This window comes from Tachypleus tridentatus, chromosome 12, assembly GCF_004210375.1.
Source record: "Tachypleus tridentatus isolate NWPU-2018 chromosome 12, ASM421037v1, whole genome shotgun sequence".
In the NCBI taxonomy this organism is placed as follows: domain Eukaryota; kingdom Metazoa; phylum Arthropoda; class Merostomata; order Xiphosura; family Limulidae; genus Tachypleus; species Tachypleus tridentatus.
Genome location: NC_134836.1, coordinates 25,766,840 through 25,788,475, shown reverse-complemented (window position 1 = coordinate 25,788,475; position 21,636 = coordinate 25,766,840). Strand labels below are relative to the sequence as shown.

Genomic DNA, 21,636 nt, shown 5'->3' with positions numbered 1-21,636 from the left:
CAGAATACAGTTGCGTATCACACCGTACATTTCGCGAAAGACTACTCCCTCATTTTAATTGTAGTCAAAGGACATTCATCGAAATGTAATCGACCAGTCAGACTCGAATCAAATACTTACTTCTTTTTACAATACTAAGGAAAAATTCTCTAACCCTATATCTGTATCATATCACGGGCAATGAAGAGAAAATCAATGGAAGAAACAGCTAGTTCTTCAAGAATTATTCAACCGTTTTCCCATATTCTTTCACATCTAGATGAATATCGATGTATTTTTAGATAGATAAAATTTTATTTAACGTAGGTATTTCTATCAGTACGATCATTTGTCTTTATTTATTGATTCTTAGGAACAAAGCTACACAATGGGCTTCTGTGACCTACCAATCACAGGTATCGAAACTGGTCTTTAATGTTATAAGCCTTCAGACCTTGCAAATGAAAGTAACTTAATAATACCTAGCTATTAAGTTGAGAGCGGATCACAAAAAGCTCCCAGTGCTTTTGTACTTGCCTCACCAATTTAATCTATAGTTTCTACGTTGCTTGAACAACCTGTAACAACAACTGTCATTTTATAAGGCTAGTTCCTGCTGTGTAAAGTATATCATACCAGTAGAGGGCCATAGCCACTCCAGGAGTCTACTTCCTGTTCTGTAAAATAACAATATAATTATATTACTGCGACTCTCCAACCATTAAATAATTTATAGGAACATAGTGCCTCAACTACAGATCTCTTCAAAGATCTAGAATTATCCACACAATGAACAAAACAACAATGCTTTATGCTTACCATTTTAAGATTTTAATACAATTTACACTAGGTATTTATTTGATTAAATATAATTTTTTGAGGAAAGTATGTGTGCGTGTTTTCTTATAGCAAAGCCACATTAGGCTATCTGCTGAGTCCAGCGAGGGGAATCGAACCGCTAATTTTAGCGTTGTAAATCTGTAGACTTACCGCTGTCCCAGCGGAGGACTTGAGGAAAGTCTGAAGGCGTCTTATATACAAACGTATCCTGTGTACATATGGAATGCTCTTTTATAAATAAGAAATACAGTAGCTACACTGGGTTTCACACTACAACCATTAACTAAAAACCTGAACTTTGTCGCAGTATAAAACATGTTAAGTATTACAGTAGGAAAATCAAGATATTTTAGGGTCTTCAAAACTATCGTTTTAAAATGAATATCTTGAAAAAAAAAACACTTTACTTTTACGTATCAGTAATGCCAGAAATGAATTCAATGGTAAAACCACATACAATTCAAAAGGTACATGAAATATTTTTAAAATTTCTAAAGTATATTGTTTATCCACCTGTTAAATAAAGCATTCGACTCATAATCTGAGGGTCACGGGTTCAAATCCCCGTCACACCAATCATACTCGCCCTTTCAGCCGTGGGGGCGTTATGATGTCACGGTCAATCCCACTATTCGTTGGTAAAAGAACAGCCCAAGAGTTTGCTTTAGGTGGTGATGACTAGCTGTCTTCCCTCTAGTCTTACACTGCTAAATTAGGGACGGCTAGCGCAAATAGCTCTCGTGTAGCTTTGCGCGAAACTCAAAATAAACCAAACCACACAGCAGTAAAGATTCTTACATTACTAACAGAGATTCGCAAAGAAATTGCGAGCAAATTATTATTTTTATTGTAACAGTAATTCTTTACATAAAAGATTTCTAAAATTATAGAAAATAATTCTAATGGTAGACTCAGGGCTAACATTGATTAAGCTTTTACTAAATACGGCATCTGTTCAATAAAATTAGCACTAACTTGTGTACGATTCTTTTTATCTTTCTTTAGCTAGGGCTTAAACTTTGTCCTAGGGCTCTTAATACTATCAATAAACTTATAATGTTATTCTACGACTTGACGTTAGACTGAAAAGAAAAAAGCTTTAATATAATATTAATATATTGTTGAACAAAATGCTCAATAGAGTTTGTCTTGAATTTCGAGCAAATCTTTATGAGAGCTACACCTGTGTTAGCCGTCCATAATTTAGCAGTGACGGACCAGAGAGAAGGCGGATAGTTAATATTATCCCTTGTCAACCTTCAGACTAAATTACCAACAAATAATGGGACTGATCGTCATATTATAACGTCCCCGCTACTGAAATCAAGAAAGCATATTTACATCTGTTTTTTGCTTACATCAATTGAAATGAAGTGCACGTGCATGCACACTTAGTAAAGGCGCGCTCATTTCTAGGGTAGACAAAAACTGAGTATTGTTGTAATAGGTTAAAAAAGCAATGTTCTGTTAAAATATGGCACTAAATATAGATAAAGCTATTACAGCGTTCACACCAACGACTTTTATGATTTTGTGACAGGAAAATACGCTTACAGCTAAGACAGGGAGAGACTATAAAAGCAAAAAAAGCATCGATATGTTCGAATATAGTTGAAGAGTTACGTATATTTATAAATCAATAAATTGTATTACTATTCAGTAATGGTTTGGTGTGTTTTGAATTTCACACAAAGCTACACGAGAGCTATTCTGCGCTAACCGTCCATAATTTACCAGTGTAAGACTAGAGAGAAGGCAAATAGTCATCACCACACATCGCCAGCTCTTGAGCTACTCTTTTACCAACGAATAGTGGGATTGACCGTTACATTATAACCCACCCATGGCTGAAAGAGCGAACATGTTTGATGCGACGAGGATCCGAACCCACGACATTAAGATTACGAGTCGAGTGCCTTAGTAGCCATATAGCTATACCGGGCCCTCAATAATGGAAGTAGCATACATCATCACTCGCATACTGTAGTATTATAGCGAGGGTTAGCAGCAGAACCTGGCGTCAGTTACACACACACAGATATTATAAAAGAGAAAAACTGTTAGGCTTAACCTTATTCTTTAATCAATTAATATAAACTTTTCATAAAAATAAGCAACTATATAGGTTATAATTAAAATTAACGGAGTAATGATAATAGCTCACAAATATACTGATCTTACATATATCGAGGGTAGAAGGTATTATTTTCTCACTTCGGTAATAGCCCTTTTACCAAGTCTCCCACGCAAAATAACAAAGTAAGCGGCACTATCTCTCTAAACAAGCGCATAACAAACAAGCAGCAATTTTCAAAACTGCTCTTTTATGGCTTACCCTCAAAACGGAGATTTCCACGGCTTATGAATACAGAAGGAACAGAAATTTCACTATTATGAGTGTGTTTTTAATTGAACCAGAGTAGGGATTAGACGATTCTAAAGTTGTACTGATGTGTAGTCTATTAATTGATTCAATTAATCTCTGACGCAGTTCCGACAACCATTTTACTATGTGTTGAAATCAGCTATTATACATTAAAAACAATAAATAAGCGACTTCAGAATACAAAATAATTTTTAAAAATGCAACTCCCGACTCTCAAAACATTTAACTGGCTTTAAAAGAAAAACAAACTCAATTCGGCCAGCATGGCCAGGTGCGTTGAGGCGTTCTACTCGTAATCTGAGGGTCGCGGATTCGAATCCCCGTTACACCAAACTTGCTCGCACTTTCAGCCGTGGGGGCATTATAATATGACGGCCAATCCACTATTTGTTGGTAAAAGAGTAGCCTAAAAGTTGGCGGTGGGTATTGATAACTAGCTGCCTTCCCTGTAGTCTTACACTGCTAAATTAGCGACGGCTAGCGCAGATAGCCCTCGTATAGCTTTGCACGAAATTCAAAAACAAAGAAATTCGATTCCACTTATTATAGGAGGAGTTAGCAACACTGATACCACTGTTGTTAAAGAAATGTTCAGCACTTATAACTTATGATCCCTCCATCTTAACAAGCATCTGCTAAATGACATCCCGATATAACATTTTAAAATGACATTTTGCGACAAACAGGCAATTAACATAATAAACATAAACTGGATTAAGAGCAGGCAAATATGGTTTCAGTATTGATATTACCTCAACACATACAGAAAAAAAAAGTCATTTCCATGACTTCTGGCTTTTATATCATAACATACGTAATATTAAGAAATATCGGGTTGTTTAAAATGAACATCATAAACACACTTGGAACAGAAAACAGGTAGACAATTATTTAGCTCACTAAATCGCATCACGACCTAAACCTAATCACTTCCAGGTATTCGTAATACACACACTCGTTTTGAAAGAGACTGGATGACTAAGCTCCGAAATCGAGATAGTCACTTGCGCGTGACCAAAACCTCGTGGGTTTTCAGACGTTCAACATATTCAGTCCCAATGCGACAGAAACCTGATAAAGAGATCTTGAGATCCCTCATTCACGAGATATGTTTTGTATGGGCATTCGTGCGTATAAGGTGTGTGTGGGGGGGGGGGGGGTGGAAGAGATATAAAACAACGAAAATGAGCCAGTTAACTACAGCGTGAAGCCAAATGAACCAGTTCTTATGGGAAGAAAAGCGTATTAATCATCAGGACAGCCAGTCACAAGAGTTCAGAAATTGTACTGAAGAAATTAGTTTGACAGAAGCTTGAACCAAACAGTAAATGAGGAATATGAAGTTGATGAAAGGGGGGTTAGCTAAGTATAAATAGGAATTGGTAGTCAATAATAATTGTTTTCAATAATCCTTTTTGTACATTGATACAAATATTGCGTCATACACATTTAAAAACTGTGTATGAAAGCAATTATTTTTGGAGTATTCGTGTAAATTTACCTATGTTCATAAGTGAATATTTCCTATATTACTCTTAAGTGTGTATCCAACCATGCTCCAAGGACTCCTATTTCACCCCTTCCCGACTATTCTCAAGATTTTCCATAATGTCCAGGACTGAAGGAAGGATTTTGAAAATTACCCGACATACCGCATGACTTGATAACAATGATTAAAACAACAACGACAAAAGAAAAACTGTACTTGCGCAAAACTTCCACTGAAGAAGCAAGAATTATTCATTTTGATCCTGTGCATAGCCCTAGCTGAACAATTTAATACCGCCAGGAGCCTGATGCTTGCTCGAAGCTCCACCAAGATATCACTAAATTGCAGGTGTTTCTCTGTTTATATATTTCTTAAACAGGAAAACGTTGCACTCCCGTTTATGGAAGTAGTTATCTCCCAATTCTACCACCCAAAGGATGCCGCCTCACGCTGAGTAGCTGGCTCAGGAAGTGGGAGAATGATGCTATCAAAGAAGATGACAGATGAGATGCGGCTATGACGTCATAACATGTCACCAGATGTCGCGTTATTAGGGTGTGCAGCTAGGTCACCATAATGTAATAGTACAAAAAAGTACAGAAGATGATTTTAAGTAGCCTCGACACCATATTTATAATCAATCAGCATAACATGAATATATTTAATCAGTATAAAATACTAATTCATTATTTAACTAATTTCTTGACCAATTAAATTATCCTAAAGGATGCTTAACATTAAATTATTAATTACATTTCCTGACCAGTTAAGTCATGCTGAAAGGACATCATGAAATAATTACAACTTACTTTCCGATGTTTCAACATGAATACATTTAAACAGTTTAAAACACTAAATCATTAGCTCCATATATTTTTAACCGTTTAAATCATCCAAAAAAGGGCACTTATCATTAATTTATTAATTAGTTGCTTCTCCTGACCATTTAAATCATTCTAAAAGGAAGATGAAGATGTCTTGATAAAACCTTACTGTTTGACTCTTTTAATTATAAAGTAAGTTGTTATTTCAAAGATTTTCCGCGCTACTTAATATGAAAGATAAGTATTTCAGTTAAATATGTTTTACAACTGTGGATAATGTTCTAGGTATACACTGCGTTAATAAGACAAATTGTTTTTCAATGTGTTTCAGCATGTATCATCAATACAACGTTTCTCAAACACCATGCAACAATTAAAATTACACTTTTACTCATCTGACTTTATAACCTGACAAATTATTTCATTCAAGACATAATACTTTATAGTTTTATCTCATGTTTTACAAAGGCGAACTCTATACTTGTACATATGATTGACGTCTATATTTAATTACCATTATTTGAATAACTGTGCATAAGATTTTAACAAATATGCTGTGAAAATGTCACTATACTTCCACACATGATCAATGTTTTGACTTAATTAATATTTTAACATCTGCACCAATTTGGTAAAACTAAAAATAATAATTGAATAACTTACTGTTTATCCATTAATTTTCTATTATAGCCATTGATCACTGGCAAACTTCTCGTGTACTTAAATCTTGTGAAAATATGCAAAACGTTTCTAAACTGTTCACTGTTTCAGACAGTGTTCTACAGGACACTTAAGACAGTTATTACAATCGATTATTGTCCAACAAATGAGTACAATAAATAAATGGCTTACTGTTTAAGTTAACTGTTATTTAAAATACAAAACAGCATCGATATTTGAGAATGATTTAGACATCTTACGCATACATAATAAAAATAAAATGTTGTCAGACATTTTGGTTTAACGTCTAGCAGGCCCAGAAGGGGCTGATAAACAACTAGGGATGTTCAGGATAAATTGTTTTTCTTCACCCCACTCACGAAATTATGACTACATTTTGTTTGAATGACGTAGGTGGTTAAACAAGAGGCTTATTTGGTTGACCGAGTTAGAGCTGACTAATGATTAGAAGCTATTCAGAAGTAGTTTGTTAAGTTGTTGATAATGTTAAGGTGTGAAGTGAGCGAGGATTGTAAAAATGTCGCCTTAAGGCATCAGAGAAAGCAATGAAATGTCTGAGAGTAAGTTGTGAACAGGAAGTTGCTGTCAAGAAGAGAAAGACTCAGAGGGTTGAATTGTGACATTTTAAAACTATAGCATAGTTTGACAACCAAAGCCATGAAGAAAACACACCAGTTCGAAGAAATACATGACCTATAAGTAAAGCTTGATAAACCACGGATTAAGCACATGTGGTCACAGTCCTAAAGTGTTTGATATTCAAGGCCATTGTCCTCTTTGTTTATACACTAGCCCAGCATTCAAGTAAAAAAACACTGGGAATGTTAGGAACTGAAAATATCATCATATGTCCATTGACACGTGACAACTGAAGGCATATTTGGCCTTATGTTTGTCTGGTCTTTCATTTAAACCCAGTTTCCCAAATATATACAGGGACCTTAAATTATAAACCAAGTGATTATTTTAAAGTATTTGTTAGCATGTATTATACAAATCAGTATTTGTCACACATTATCCTACATATACACAAAATATCAGTTATTATAATCATATTTAATAACGAAAATAAATTCTATGTATGATTTATGCTCACTTTACAAAATGCTAAATATATTAAATTAGGCTGTAATTAACAAATATAATGCACTATCTTTATCTATTTATACCCAACATATTTAATAATAAACTCTACATACAGTTTATGCACACCATACTTTAAACAGCATTATTGCAATTTAAGAGTGAATAAATATTTTTCATTACATAGCATTTAAAATGAATAATTTATTGCTGAGTTAACAAACAATTATATGGCATGGCCATGTGGCTGAGACACTTGCTTCGTAATCTGAAGATCGCGGGCTCGAATCCCCGTCACACCAAACATGCTCGCGCTTTCAGCCTTGGGGGCGTTATAATGTGACGGTCAATCTCATTATTCGTTGGTAAAAGAGTTGGCGGTGGGTGGTGATAACTAGCTGCCTTCCCTCTAGGCTTACACTGCAAAATTAGGGACGGCTAGCGCAGATGAACCTCGTGTTGCTTTGCGCGAAATTCAAAGCAAACCAAACAAAGAATTATTACATGCTGTGCCCAATATAATGTCAGTGTGTTTCGGCCAGCTTAGAATAAATTTTTCAACGTTGAAAATCGATTCAGTTCTACTTAAACATATGAAAATGTGATATTTCATTATACACTAATCACCATATCAAATATATTATTGTGAAACAGTAAAGCTATATATTCAGACGAAATACTACATAGAACAGGTCACTAACACACATGACAATAGTTATTTGTGAGTTCAGCTTGTTTATATAAAACAGCTGTTAAACAGCCAACAATCACTTTGAATTCTTATGATTAATTTACCTTATGGTAATAATCATGGACAACACTAAAAATATAAATATGATTTTTGAATGTATTTCTGAACTAAATGTAATAAGTTCAGTTACAGATCTGTTTTGATAACTTCTAATTATGTAGGATATGGTTCCAGTGTCGACAAACAGCAAGGATCTAAATGAATTAGACAGAAATGCATGTCAACAATTGGGCAGAATTTACTTGCTCCGTGGTCTCTAGTTATTGAAGAGACTGTAGCTTTACCTAGTGTTAACTGTTTTCGTATCATTCATACTGGTTAATATGAATTTGTATATAAAATTATTTTATTTCTTTCTTTCTTTTAGACATTCAGCAGTGAAGGTAAATAAACATCCTGTGGTGTCAAGCGATTCTCTAGAGGTAAGTTTTCAAAACTTGTGTATATATATATATATATACATATCTGAAACTATTTTCCTTTACAAATTATATTTTCTATGACGTTTACAGATAACTGCAAAACGTCCTGACATGAAAAACCGATAATTTATCATTTGAAAGTGTGAGTAAGAGAGATAAAAAGTATAGCACAAGCATCTGCTACAATAAGAGTATTCAAGATATACTGAATAATACAATAAAAAACAAAGACTTTAGAGATAAAGTCAGAGTATGTGTTTATTCAGGTCATCTGGATAAACCAATAAGTAAATGCTTACAGAATAAAGATCTTTTCTCACCTGAAACGGTTTTAACTGTGATTGAAAAAGTAAATCAAAGTAAAAAAGACATAACAATAGCTGAATTATTCAAAACTGACGTTACTCCATAGGAATTAGCAGCAGACAGCACCAGAAGTAAATTATCAGACATTAGCATTCATTGGCTTGCTTGTCTCATTAAAAGGATGTGTGCCCTCCTGTTATTAGGTTCAGAGTGTACGTATTGTGAACACATTCTAGCATAAAAGTATAACTATATACTTTTGTTGCTGACAATATGACATAAAAGTCATTGTTGGAATGCATTATTAACAAAACACACTGGCTTTTCTATATATTAGTAGTTGTTATATAAGGAACATTTTCTTTTTCACGTGTTTTTTTTTTTTTTTGCTAGCTTTCCTCATTACAAAGATGTGCACACATGTGGATGAGTAATAATACTCAGGCGCATACCCTCAGGGTCCATTTAGTATGGAAGAAAAAGTTTGGGTTTCTAAGCTCTTTCCTCTTTTATAATTATAGATACTACCGATCATATGTAAGCATACTGTAGTAAATGTTAAGACTCTGACACGAAGAATGTAGTTTCTAAATAGTTATATGGCTTATTAGAAATTATATATTTGAGAAACAGAAATAATTCAAAGCTTTAGAATATAAAGTTTTAACAATATTTGAACATGAGTTTAAGAAAATGAAGACTAATGACACAGGTTTAATGAATTTTCTTAGAGACCATACATTAGTTTCCAAGGTGTATGAGACTCCTATGGACGAAGAGTCAATGCAAAAAGATTTTTATACGATATAAAAATAGAAAGAATCAAGCACGTGGAATTTAGATTGCAATATCCATGAGCTAAAAATACTGTGAGAATTCAGTTGGATATCCTATCATAACAACTACGACTTTCCATAATTTAAATAATTATTTGGGTTTTATTAAGCGTAAAATTCTAGCACTTAGGAAACTTTATCATCCAGTTCTACCATTAAGAGGTAATGATAAATTAAACATTCCTTCATGTGGATCATGTATAGAATCTAGTTCACCGCCACCATGTAATCACAGCAATGACAAGAGATCTTTCATTGGTAGCTCTCACAGAAAAAGTATAGAAAGCAGTCGAGTGTAGATATTAGGTAACAAGAATATTCGAGACTTATCTCTTTTCTGTCAAATCTATAAATCTCTTTAAGAACTACGTCAATAAATTTCTTAAAGCAAGAAAGTTCTGGATTCTCTCTCACTGTATAAAATTAGAGACAAAACAAAAATATCTTAACTAATATAACGAAAACGAATGAGTGCAACTGATCCCTGAAGATACTGTTTTTAATCCAAGGAAAGAAGTTGTATAAGTATGTCTTAATTCTTTTTGAGGGCATTTGGGTATGTCTGAGGACAAACTACAACTTACCTATGTAACATCTCTTAATGAAAACCATTCATTAATTAAAGATAATACAAAATAATAACAAATGTCACATTGATTAATGAATAAGTAATGGCTATTTACTGAAAGCATAACTATCAAAGAAAGATCAAACCAACGTCTTTCTCGAGGCTTCATAACTGCACATGCTCGTCTGAAGTTATATAATACACTAAAGTAATTAAGTTTGTCTGTTTTTATTATGATATGACAGTATTGTATCCATTTCAGATGAATTACAATCCACCTCTAGGGAATTATCTTGGCGAGTTTATAGAAGAACTCGGGTTACACTAAATAACATCGTTGGTCAGTAATGGTAAAAAAAAAAACATTACAAGTACTTACGAGACGACGAGATTACCCTCAATTTTATCCACAGCAAATATTTGAACATATTATCTGTTAAATGTATGATAATAAATATATTCAGTCATTTTCATCCTCCTATAGCTGTGAATACTCGTAACAAGGTTTGCAGAAATGTAAAGACAGATTTTTTTACAATAAGGAAGAAAATAAGAATTATCATCCAGTTTAACCAAATGACACATTCAAACTTTAACACCTTGTCTGATGGATATTAATTTTTTTTTCCATCTTATAGAACTAATTCCTCAACACGGTGTATGGACTGAAAAAAGGGCATGTAAAGGACCTCGAGGAAGATCCCAGGTACATTCAAACACGATCTATATGAGATGAGTTCCATTTAATTTATTTCACATTAGAGTTAAAAAAAATAACCATCTACTACTTCCTTTCACATGTTTAGCGTTAGGTCTTCCAGGCAGTGGTAAACTACAGCTTGTAAGCAAAGATTGAACTTATCATCACAAGGTTATGTATCTTATTTCTGAAGAGGTTATATGGTTTTATGGTTAAATTAACCACTGTATGCAAAATTAATGCACACTATTCTCAACATTCACACTATTCTCAACATTCAATTTGTTTAAGACTTAACTGAAACTTTTCGTGATTATTTACGGTCTGATAACCCAAATGTTTTATATCGTTGGTGATCTTATGAAAATAAAAGTGGAAAAAAATAAACGAGTGTCTCCACTTTTTAAACATGAAAGTTACCATTTAAATTTATCAGTGTTTTATATTGTACAATGCATATGTCATCATGGTAGATAAATGTTTAATATTAGGTTAAATTCTCAATATATTGTTTTTATCAAAAATACAAATATCAGAACTACATCTCAGTTGAATGTTTTAGTGACACAAATATCTCCATCATGTGTCAAATGTTTCAGAGACGTTTACCAAGATGCAACAAGACAATTATAATGTTACTTAGTCATCGATTTAAAACCACGCCTGAAAAGATCCGTCCAAAGATTGGATATTTTCCTGAAGATAAAGTGTATGTACGAAAATAGGTTAATACTTTTGTTTAACTGACTATATACTAATATATTACCATGCCTGCTGCAGTGATAGAATCAGAAGCATTTTATATGAAGGATGGACCATACGTAATTTTAAAAAAGTTTACATTCAATTATTTAAACACTGAATATATATGCATGTTTCTATTTAAACAACTGTTTGCGATTAAATATCTTCTAGATGTTGATCGTCGTCAGGGTAATTGTGTGACGCAGCATATTCATAACCTTACATGAAAATCTAGTAATGGTTGAAGTGTGACATTTGGGACCTTCGTTCTCCCACAATGCAATGTTTGCATATCAACCACCGTGAAAGAGCAAACAAATAGCTCGACGAAGCAGAAATTTCGTTCATTCTGTACATATGCCCTCTGTCTAGACTCATATTCGTAACGACTATATGTGTTTGTGACAAACGTCCGTTGTTCCAGTCCAGAAATATTGTGAAGAATTATTATGTATTCAGCTGTAGCAGTAACAAGTCGAAGAAATACCTGAACTTTCCTTTTATTTGATACTAAGTTATCCAGTTCGCCTTAATAAAAAGCATAAAACAAACATTTGTGGTATTCTATTCCTAGCGTAGAATAGTCTGAAGGCAATTTTTCAAAAATTGTTTTAAAAACTAGTTCAGCCTGGTAGTTTACATTGTAGTCCACGTTTTCCCACAAAAACAAGCTTCTGAAAAGGAGAGAAAAGTGTTGCGGCTAGAAGCTATCAACCACGAAACACAAGACGCAATTATAGTCTTTCAAACTGTTTTAAACAAAGTAACTGTACACGTCTCGGTACTGCACACTATACTCTTCTGTCGGGTCATTGATCCATGAGTCGACAGGGTTCTGGTAGAAACAAGAATCAAGCTCAATTAATCGCAACTTTGCTCCATATTTCGCCAATGCCTTGACCGACAGCTTCACCAAGTATTAATAAGACACTGCATCTAATAACTTATATATCAAACAATAATATATGAATGATAATTGAAGAATTTGCGTAACAGCTTCACCAGTAATACGTATATATAGTAAACCTATATAAATTGTGTACACCAAGTTGTACTTTCTTTGCTATTGTTTTCCCCTTTGTCAAGATAGTGATCATAACACCAAGAAAAATTACGACATTGACGTGACGCCACAGTCAACAATGTTGACTTTCCCTACCTCTAGAGTCGTGGCTGTATTGTTGAGAGAGACTTTTACCATTGTTTTTACAAAGGGGAAAGACCAAACAGAGAATAGTGAGAAGTCTGCTAAAAGTTCCTTACAACAACCTGGAATTATTTATACTAGCCGATTACCCGTGGCGTCAGTACATGAGATCAATGTGTGACGTATTCATGACGTTATATCTGCATTCTAAGAATGTAGTTTGTTTTGAATTTCGTGCAAAACTACTCAAGGGCTATCTACGCTAACTGTCCCTAATTTAGCAGTGTAAGACTAGATGGAAGACAGCTAGTTTTCACCACTAACCGCCGACTCTTAGGCTACTCTTTTACCAACGAATAGTGAGATTGACCAAAACATTATAGCGCTTTTACGGCTGAAATGGCGAGCATGTTTGGTGTGAACGAGATTCGAACCCGCGAACCTCGGATTACGAATAAAGCGTCTTAACTACCTGATCATGCCGGTCTCTGAGAATGGAGAAAAGTAAAGTTCTCCATGACAGGAAACAGAGGTAAAACAGGAAAATTATGACCCTATTGCAAATCTATAAGCACACAGGATAAACATTTCGTGAAGATGGGATTGCACATCGCGTAATAAAAAAGGTTTGCCTGTATCATAAAATATAAATAAGAATTTCATTATTGTATGATAATGCCCCTAGGTTAATCAATTTCCAAAATCGACTCTGTCCTGTCCATTTCATGATAATTATTATCACTGTTGTGTGAAGAGATATATTTTATATCTAAATGTATGTATAAATAAATAACTTGTAAACGTTGTACTTACAACCACTTTTCATTTATTCATCTTGAAACCTAGAAATAACATCAATAATTGCTTCGTGCATTACTTAAAACTAACTACACGTAAATAGATTAAATGAAAAATTCTGGAGCTAAAAGTGAATTCATCTTGGGCATTTGTGAATGTGTTTTAAATGTTTTAAAGGTCACTGTTACCACAACGAACATACAATAGCAGAAACTTATACAATGCAGGTCATTATTGATAGAGTTGACTGTTAAGAAATCAATAGTTAAACAGAAATGAAACTTGTTAATACAGAAAGGAGGGTTTTGCCATTTACTTATAGCACAAATACTTTCACTCGTGGTGGTTTGGCAGGATGGGGTTATCGGTAAAGATGCTGGAATATATAAAAAAATGGCATAATGAATGGTTCTCTTCCCTGAAAAACTGGTGTATTATCCTTATCAGTCCAAAGTTTATGAAAGGCTGGTGCATAATGTATTAATTTCTATAAATAATTATATTAATTCAGTCATACAAAATGATAAAGTAAAGATGATTACCCAACGTAGTAATGTCATCAGATCTTTCATTCACAAGCCATGGAACTCTATAAAATTAAAAGAGATTTGCTGATTCGTGAACATTTAGAGATCGTCTACAGTGTTCCTCAGAAGTGTAAAAATAAAGCTGAAATTCTAATAAACAGGATGCATTCCAGTGATAAACTAACATGGAATGGCTATGGAGAATTATTAATTTGTGGAACATTTGAACCATTTGATAACATAATCGACGTATCCAACGAAGTGCTATGAAAATGAAAGAATTTTAACCCACCTGAATGGAAAAAATTTGCAGAATGATTATCAGATATGAATATTCCCTAAGTTGTTGTTGAAAATGTAGACAACTGAAAATATATGAAACAGTAAACATTTCTTAAGAGACCTAAATACCTGTATCTAAATGGGATAATTTAAAATTTTAAAACAAGATAAACATCCATGACTTTAAACTAATGTTAGAACAGAGTTTACTTCACTTATCTTCCAACGATATCTTACAGAACAAGACATTCACTTCTTTATTATAAATAATGAAACAAAAACATCTATAGTAGAAAGAGTTAATCACACTGTTAGAACTAGAATGTAGTGGAACCAACCTGTAAATATATCACTGTATCAAAACATCATTCTTATCATCTCAGAATTAAACTGAGACGAACAGATATTATTCACTCTAATCAGACCTGCCAGGTGGTTAAGACACTCGACTCGTAATTTACGGGTCACGGGTTCGAATCCCCATCACACCAAACATGCTCGCCCTTTCAGTCATAGGAGCGTTATAATAATTCGATCAATCCCACTATTCGTTGGTAAAAGAGTAGCCCAAGAGCTGGCGATGGGTGGTGATGACTAGCTGTCTTCCCTTTAGTCTTACGCTGCTACATTATGGATGGCTAGCGCAGATCGCCCTCGTGTAGCCTTGCGCGAAATCCAAAACAAACCAAACCAATAATGTTCAAATTAACGATTGAATACGCGTGCCCTTTCAAGGATGGAGAGAATGCTATAAGCGCGTCCTCTGTGAACCGTTTATGCAAGTTTTTAGAGTAATTATTAGATTTTCAATATTTTTCAACAGTTTTCCTTTGTTCCACTCGTAAACTATAGTGACAAGGAAATCAAACAACAAGGTGAATTTCACTGGATATTCTTACAACTTAAAAAATCATATAGTAATAACTATGGTAATAAATTTATTTTAGAAAACTTTAAAACTGGCTTCGTGTGGAGCTAGTTTTCCGCACAAAAATAAGACAATTCGTGATGACGAGAAACACAACTGAAGTAAAAATGTATCTCAAGATGACTGGTATGGGTATTAAAACTTTTATTAAAATAAAGTGGAGAACAACGTTTCGACCTTCTTAGGTCATTTTCAGATTAACAAAGAGTTTGCAACTGACCGTTGCTGGACGGATGTCTCAGGGTTGAGAGTGTAAACATGCACGGGATTGTAGGTGGCGTTGCAATTAGATATTACGTTATTAATTAGTATAGGTATAAAGGTTCAACTGTGAACGAGAGAAAATTAACCAAATAGCATTTCTCATCATCAAGATCACAAGAACCGACACACAATTCAAAACAGTAATCCACAGAAAAAAACACTCATATCAGACTATACATTCTCTGGGACTCCGCACATGAAACAAAACAAAAACTAAATATATTAAAAAACAAATAAACACAGCCACAAAACTATGTTCACCTGATAAAATTAACGATAAAATCAACAAAATAAAACAACACTTCATCAACATCAACAAATTTCCTGCAAAAACCGTGAAAAAATCATATTCACACACCTAGACCAACCACAAACAAACAACAATAAATCCAAAGATACAACAAACTTCACAACAAACCTTACACTACTGCATACCACATGTTCCCAACATCAGCAAAAAATAACCAACACTTGGAAGAAACTGATAACAAAACACAACATTCCAGTAAACACTAAATTTATTCAAAAAACAGGTACAAAACTGAAGTCCATACTATGTAAAAACTACATTGACAAACATAACACCAACATTATTTATGGCGTAACATTTCTATTCCTTGAGGGTTACCTGCGCTACTTTCGGTCTTACATTGTTCTGCTTTAACGCAATTCTTCATATAGTTTTTATGGTATTAAAATTTATCTTAAACCAAGAAAAGCGAAAGATCTACAAGCTTACAACACGAAAATACGAGTTCGAGGACTACGAGGTGGAAACAGCGCTAATTCTGCAGCTGAAACAAACAAGACGTACATCTTCGCCATCTATTGGGATAGATTTTTTTTTTATTTTGTGCGAAGCTACATGAGGGTTATCTGCACTTAGTTTCATTTAAGTTAGTTTTTCAGTCTCCTTAGGAACTTGCAGTTTAAATACCCTTATTCCAACAGCTTTGCATCACATCAACTTTGATTTGAGCTTCATGCAACAATGTGCTAATGTAAATGATAACCATGTAAATGAGATTAAAAAGCCTTTCATACGTCTACTCTAAGAAGTCATTATGGACGTTGGTCAGGACCATGAATATAAAGTATTTTGAGGGAGAACACATAAAAGATATGTTTCGTAATCTGATGTGATTAGGTAAAACGAGCACATTTAAAAACGTGTTTAGTGCTTGTTTACAGAGACTATTTGTACTGTGTCCACAGCGGATCCCGAGTTTAAGAGTTATATTTCATGAAGCTTATTGGTGGACAGATTAAAGCTTTTGTTTATGTTTCAAACAAGAAGTGTTTACAGTCTCTCACTGAACAGTAGTATTATATAAATGTAATAATTCATACAAATTTGTATTTGTTTACTTCAGCAGACATATTATAGCAACTAATCAACGGATGTCCGTATAATTAATAGAGAGACACAGCTAATAAAACTGTGGAAAATTATTATCCCCTAACCATGTACATTTTACGTATAACAATGATGATTTGGTTATAAAACAAATAATGTGGCCTTACATGACTTTATACGGTTTGTTTATATTTAAATAACTTGCCGTTCCTAATTTAACACTGTAAGACTAGAGAGAAGGCAAGCAGTCAATCACCACCCACGGCCAACTCTTGGGATATTCTTTTACCGACGAATGGTGAGATTGACCGTCACAATATTACGTCCCCACGGCTGAAAGTGCGAGCATGTTTGGTGTGACGGGGATTCAAACCTGCGACCCTTGGATTACGAGTCGAATGCCTTAACCTCCTGGCCATAATTACATGAACGAAATGTAATAATTTATACAAATTTGTAATTGTTTACTTCAGCAGACTTATTATTTTCTTACATGGAGCTTTTACATTTAGAAGAACTTATTTTTTATAGTTTTTCTTTACTTTCCGTTACTGTAAAAAGTGTGAAGTACTTCTTTACGGTCTTGTTACGTGAACTTTGTTAAAAGCTTGTTTTATGTTTAATTTGACTTTCTTAAAACGTCTGTTAACAGTCCCCAGGTTGGTGATTAGACACGACAACGTGACAAAAGCAAGCACGTGATAACTGAATCTATTAAAGGTAAAATTAATATAAACATTTATATCGGATTTTCATACCTCGCCTCTCAAGACGAGTAAGTTTGTTTTAGTTTAATAAACAATCACTAAAAGTATACTTCATTTTTTTCCTCCATGAAAACAAAAGTTGGAAAATTAATAACTGACAACTCAGAGTAAATACAATCACAACACCATTAAATTAATGAGGCGCCAGATTACGTACTTTGGGAGCCCAAGCAAATTTTCTAGGGTCCCCTCAGAACCGAACTTCACAAATAAGTAATTTTTCAATATTTATTAACTACAGTTTGAGCGATACGCAAGCACAAGCGATGGACAGCTAATATACAACGTACTAATTCTAATATTTGCAATATATAGAAAGTAATCCTCAAGAATTCTTACAATAAGTATAAATGTAAAATTATAAGTTATACATTTATAAGAAACTACTAAAGTTACCGTTGCCATGGTGACAAAGTTGAATGTTTTCAGTGAGACATCTATTTTTAATCCTTTTTTCTCTTAGTCGTAGTAGGCCTTCGATCCAGGGGAGGGGGAGATTCCGATCCTGTCAAGCGGTATTAGTTAAGCAGCAGATAAACCAAGAAACAGGAAAATGTCCGAATGATATATTTTTTAAAGAATTTTCATGTAGGGCCATTTCTAACTTTGAACAGACAAACTAGACAGAAAGCAGCTGGTCAACATATCGCATCGATGATACTTAGCTACCTTTGTCTGGAAGATTGATCATCATTCCTATGGCATAGTCGTTTTTTTAATTGGTAAAATCAGTTTACAAATGTCACGTTTGTGATTTAGATTTGTTAATTGATTCCAAACAATGATTGTCGCTCTGATAATGGTTGAGGTACAGTTGCAACTTTGCGCTTTTCTTGTTTCGGAAGCAGTCGACACGCAAAACCTGACAAATGGAAACACCAGATCTTGAAATTTCTTTATAAAACTGTGCACGTATAACGCGATACGTAAGTTGGCATTTTCGCAGCAAGTTTGATTTTTGAATTTCGCGCAAAGCTACACGAGGGCTATTTGCGCTAGCCGTCCCTAATTTAGCAGTGTAAGACCAGAGGGAAGGCAGTTAGTCATCACCACCCACCGCCAACTCTTGGGCGACTCTTTCATCAACGAATAGTGGGACTGACCGTCACATTATAACGCCCCCACGGCTGAAAGGGCGAGTATCTTTGGTGTGACAGAGATTCGAACCCGCAACTCTCAGATTACGAGAGGACCTTAACCACCTGCCCATGCTGAGCCATTTCGCAGCAATACACTGTGAAGGTTGTCTTTCAACATGGTGATCAATGATCAAGGCTGTATTTGAACAAATAACGCTTGTCGAACTATTTAACTAATTCTTGAACTGTAGACCCAAATTAGGGAAAAACTGATGTTGCTGGCAGTCTTAATGTCATGATGTAATTATAGGTACATAAAAACAATTACAATACTTTAAAAATACAGCTTGATTTCGAAATTCAATAACACATAATTATATCTTTATAAGAAATCATGTATGAAATGTTTTACACTCTTTCACTTATTTGGCAAAGTATTATATACAAGTAAATATATGGGTACAATAATTGTCTTGTTGTAACTTACGAGAATTTGATTGTAATGAACGAAACAATTAAAATGATACAAACTAAATTCTGAGATCAGTACAAAATACCGAATTATCACACGCCATACCCCGCGAAATGTCAAACCTCAGAATATGGCTACTTTGATACCAGTTGTTGTCTCGCCACATTAGCTCATTGTGTCCATTCAGTTTAAAATACAGCTGATCCTATATAATATGAAGCAAAAGAAAACGTTTTGTGTGCCTTACCTTCAGTAGTTTTTGTCGAATTTAGATTTCAATTAAAGCTCTTCTGTATATCGACTACGATTCACACTCTCTCTACCACTGTATAAACCATTCAGTTGAACAGAATGGTGCTGCCACCACAAGTGACTTTAAAAAACTACTCTTTCTTAAAATAGCAGACGAGTATGATGTTTCCCGTGTAAACAAGCAAGAGTTCTGAGACGTACAAACAGCGAGTGTCCTTGAATAATAACAATAATAGTTTTACTGACAACTTTCTAACATCCAAAACAAATAACAGTCAGTTTAGTTTTCGCGAATTCAACAAAGGTAATTATAAAAGATGGAGGTCATCGAAAAATATCTTTCGATATTCAGCGTTGAATAGAAAAGGAAAATGTGAAACAGATGATATACGAAAAGAATAGATAGATGACGAAATAGAACCATTTAAAGCCAAGGAAAGACTAAAATAATGAAAACTTTTGTAAAATTATAACAAAAATTGTAAATCGTTTACTTTTATTTTACTCAGTACACTATGACAAACTCTAAATATTAATATATAGATTGACTCGCCATCTGAGGGTCGTGGGTTCGAATCCCCTTCCTAACAAACATGCTCGCCTTTTCAGCCGTGGGGCGTTATAATGTCACGGTAAATCCCACTGTTCATTGGTAAAAAAGTAGCCCAAGAGTTGGTGGTGGGTGGTGATGACTATCTGCCTTCTCTCTTATTCTTTCACTGCTAAATTATGAACTGCTACTAAAGACAGTCATCATATAGCTTTGCGCGAAATTCAAAATAAACCAATCAATTTTTAAAATATTATCTAGATATTTATTTTAATTTCATGAACTATTGATGTAATAATGTTCATATAGAATCCACTTCTTAAATCAATAAACTAACTGAAGGCATTTAGTTGAGGTTTTGATGACACAGATTCCAAGAACATATGTGTGAAAGTCAAGAATAATATATCATAATATTTCAACCGCACAACATCTGCCATGTTTAACACCAGAGCTCATCCGTACGGCTAGGATACGACAGGTATAGTATTAGTGTTATTATGAATCTCTTAGATTGTTTTAAAAAGAGCAATAATCAAAGAGATTAATATTTGACAGCCAGGTGATATAAAAAAGATTGTTTTACCTTTGTTTATTTTGTGCCTCCTTTTTTCCCTACCCATGAATTATTTGGCGAATGAAATATTCTGGTAACTAGCTATCAGATTACTGACATTCTTAACCCTACATCTGAAAGATTCATCTTAACATTAAGGTAGTCAAAATTTCAGTTAAGTACAATTCTAGGATATGAAATAATACAACTATTCCTTCCAACTATCTCTATCTGGTGATGGTATATGATGATATTTTCGATATTTTGAATACTGTAAACAATATTATGATTTTATTTAAAAATGTTTGACAAGTCTTATGCTACTTCAATCTCCTTAGTAACTGCTCAACATACCTTGCATTACTCCAATTTTCTTTATAAATGCCAGACACGTATTGCATTACTCCAGGTTAATCCATCTTTTCGCTCTTTTTTTTAAATTAAGTATTCTTCAGTGTTTAGTAGTAAGTATAAGAGTTTGTAACACTCGAAATATGGTTTAGAAACCTGCGATAAGCAGAGCTCAGATGGTAGCCAGTTGTGTAGCTTTGTGCTTGACAACAAAAACAATCGACTTGATTAACTTTTGCTTCTTTAAAGTTTTGCATATTAATACATCGTGATATATTTTATAGTATAATATAATATTATCGATAGCTTTTATTATTTATACTTTTATTTTAAAAACTCCTGTTTTGTTTTTAACATAATCTATCGTAAAAATTTGTATTGTGAACATCTTTGCATCTAACGTACTTGTGATTAAATGATAAATTCATAGTTCGACAAACATGGATTCGTTTTCTCAAACTAATATTAAATAAACTTTAGCTCACATTATTTTCTGTCAGGTTGTGTGAAAGCATTTTCTTTGAAATACCCAGGTTTAATATTATGGTGCGATTAGCTTCCCACAGATGGCAGTAAACACAAGCCTACGCTTAAATACTTTGGTCTAATGATTCCCAAACCTTTTGCTTCAAGTCCCCCCAAGACCTTAGAACACCATGATTAAATATATCGCCTAATGATTTAACATAATTTTCAA

At 33.9% G+C, this 21,636-nt stretch overlaps 1 protein-coding gene and 1 long non-coding RNA gene across 2 annotated transcripts in view; one reads left to right on the top strand and one right to left on the bottom strand.

Moving 5' to 3' along the window:
* Nucleotides 1–12,161, top strand: part of LOC143235267 (uncharacterized) — a 30,214-nt gene extending 18,053 nt beyond the window's left edge. The window contains exons 2-3 of the long non-coding RNA XR_013018992.1: nucleotides 8,401–8,455; nucleotides 10,804–12,161. This is a non-coding gene — a long non-coding RNA (uncharacterized LOC143235267). The remainder of the gene's footprint in view (nucleotides 1–8,400; nucleotides 8,456–10,803) is intronic.
* LOC143235266 (uncharacterized) overlaps nucleotides 1–21,636 on the bottom strand; it is a 135,072-nt gene that overhangs the window by 55,198 nt on the left and 58,238 nt on the right. The window lies entirely within an intron of this gene.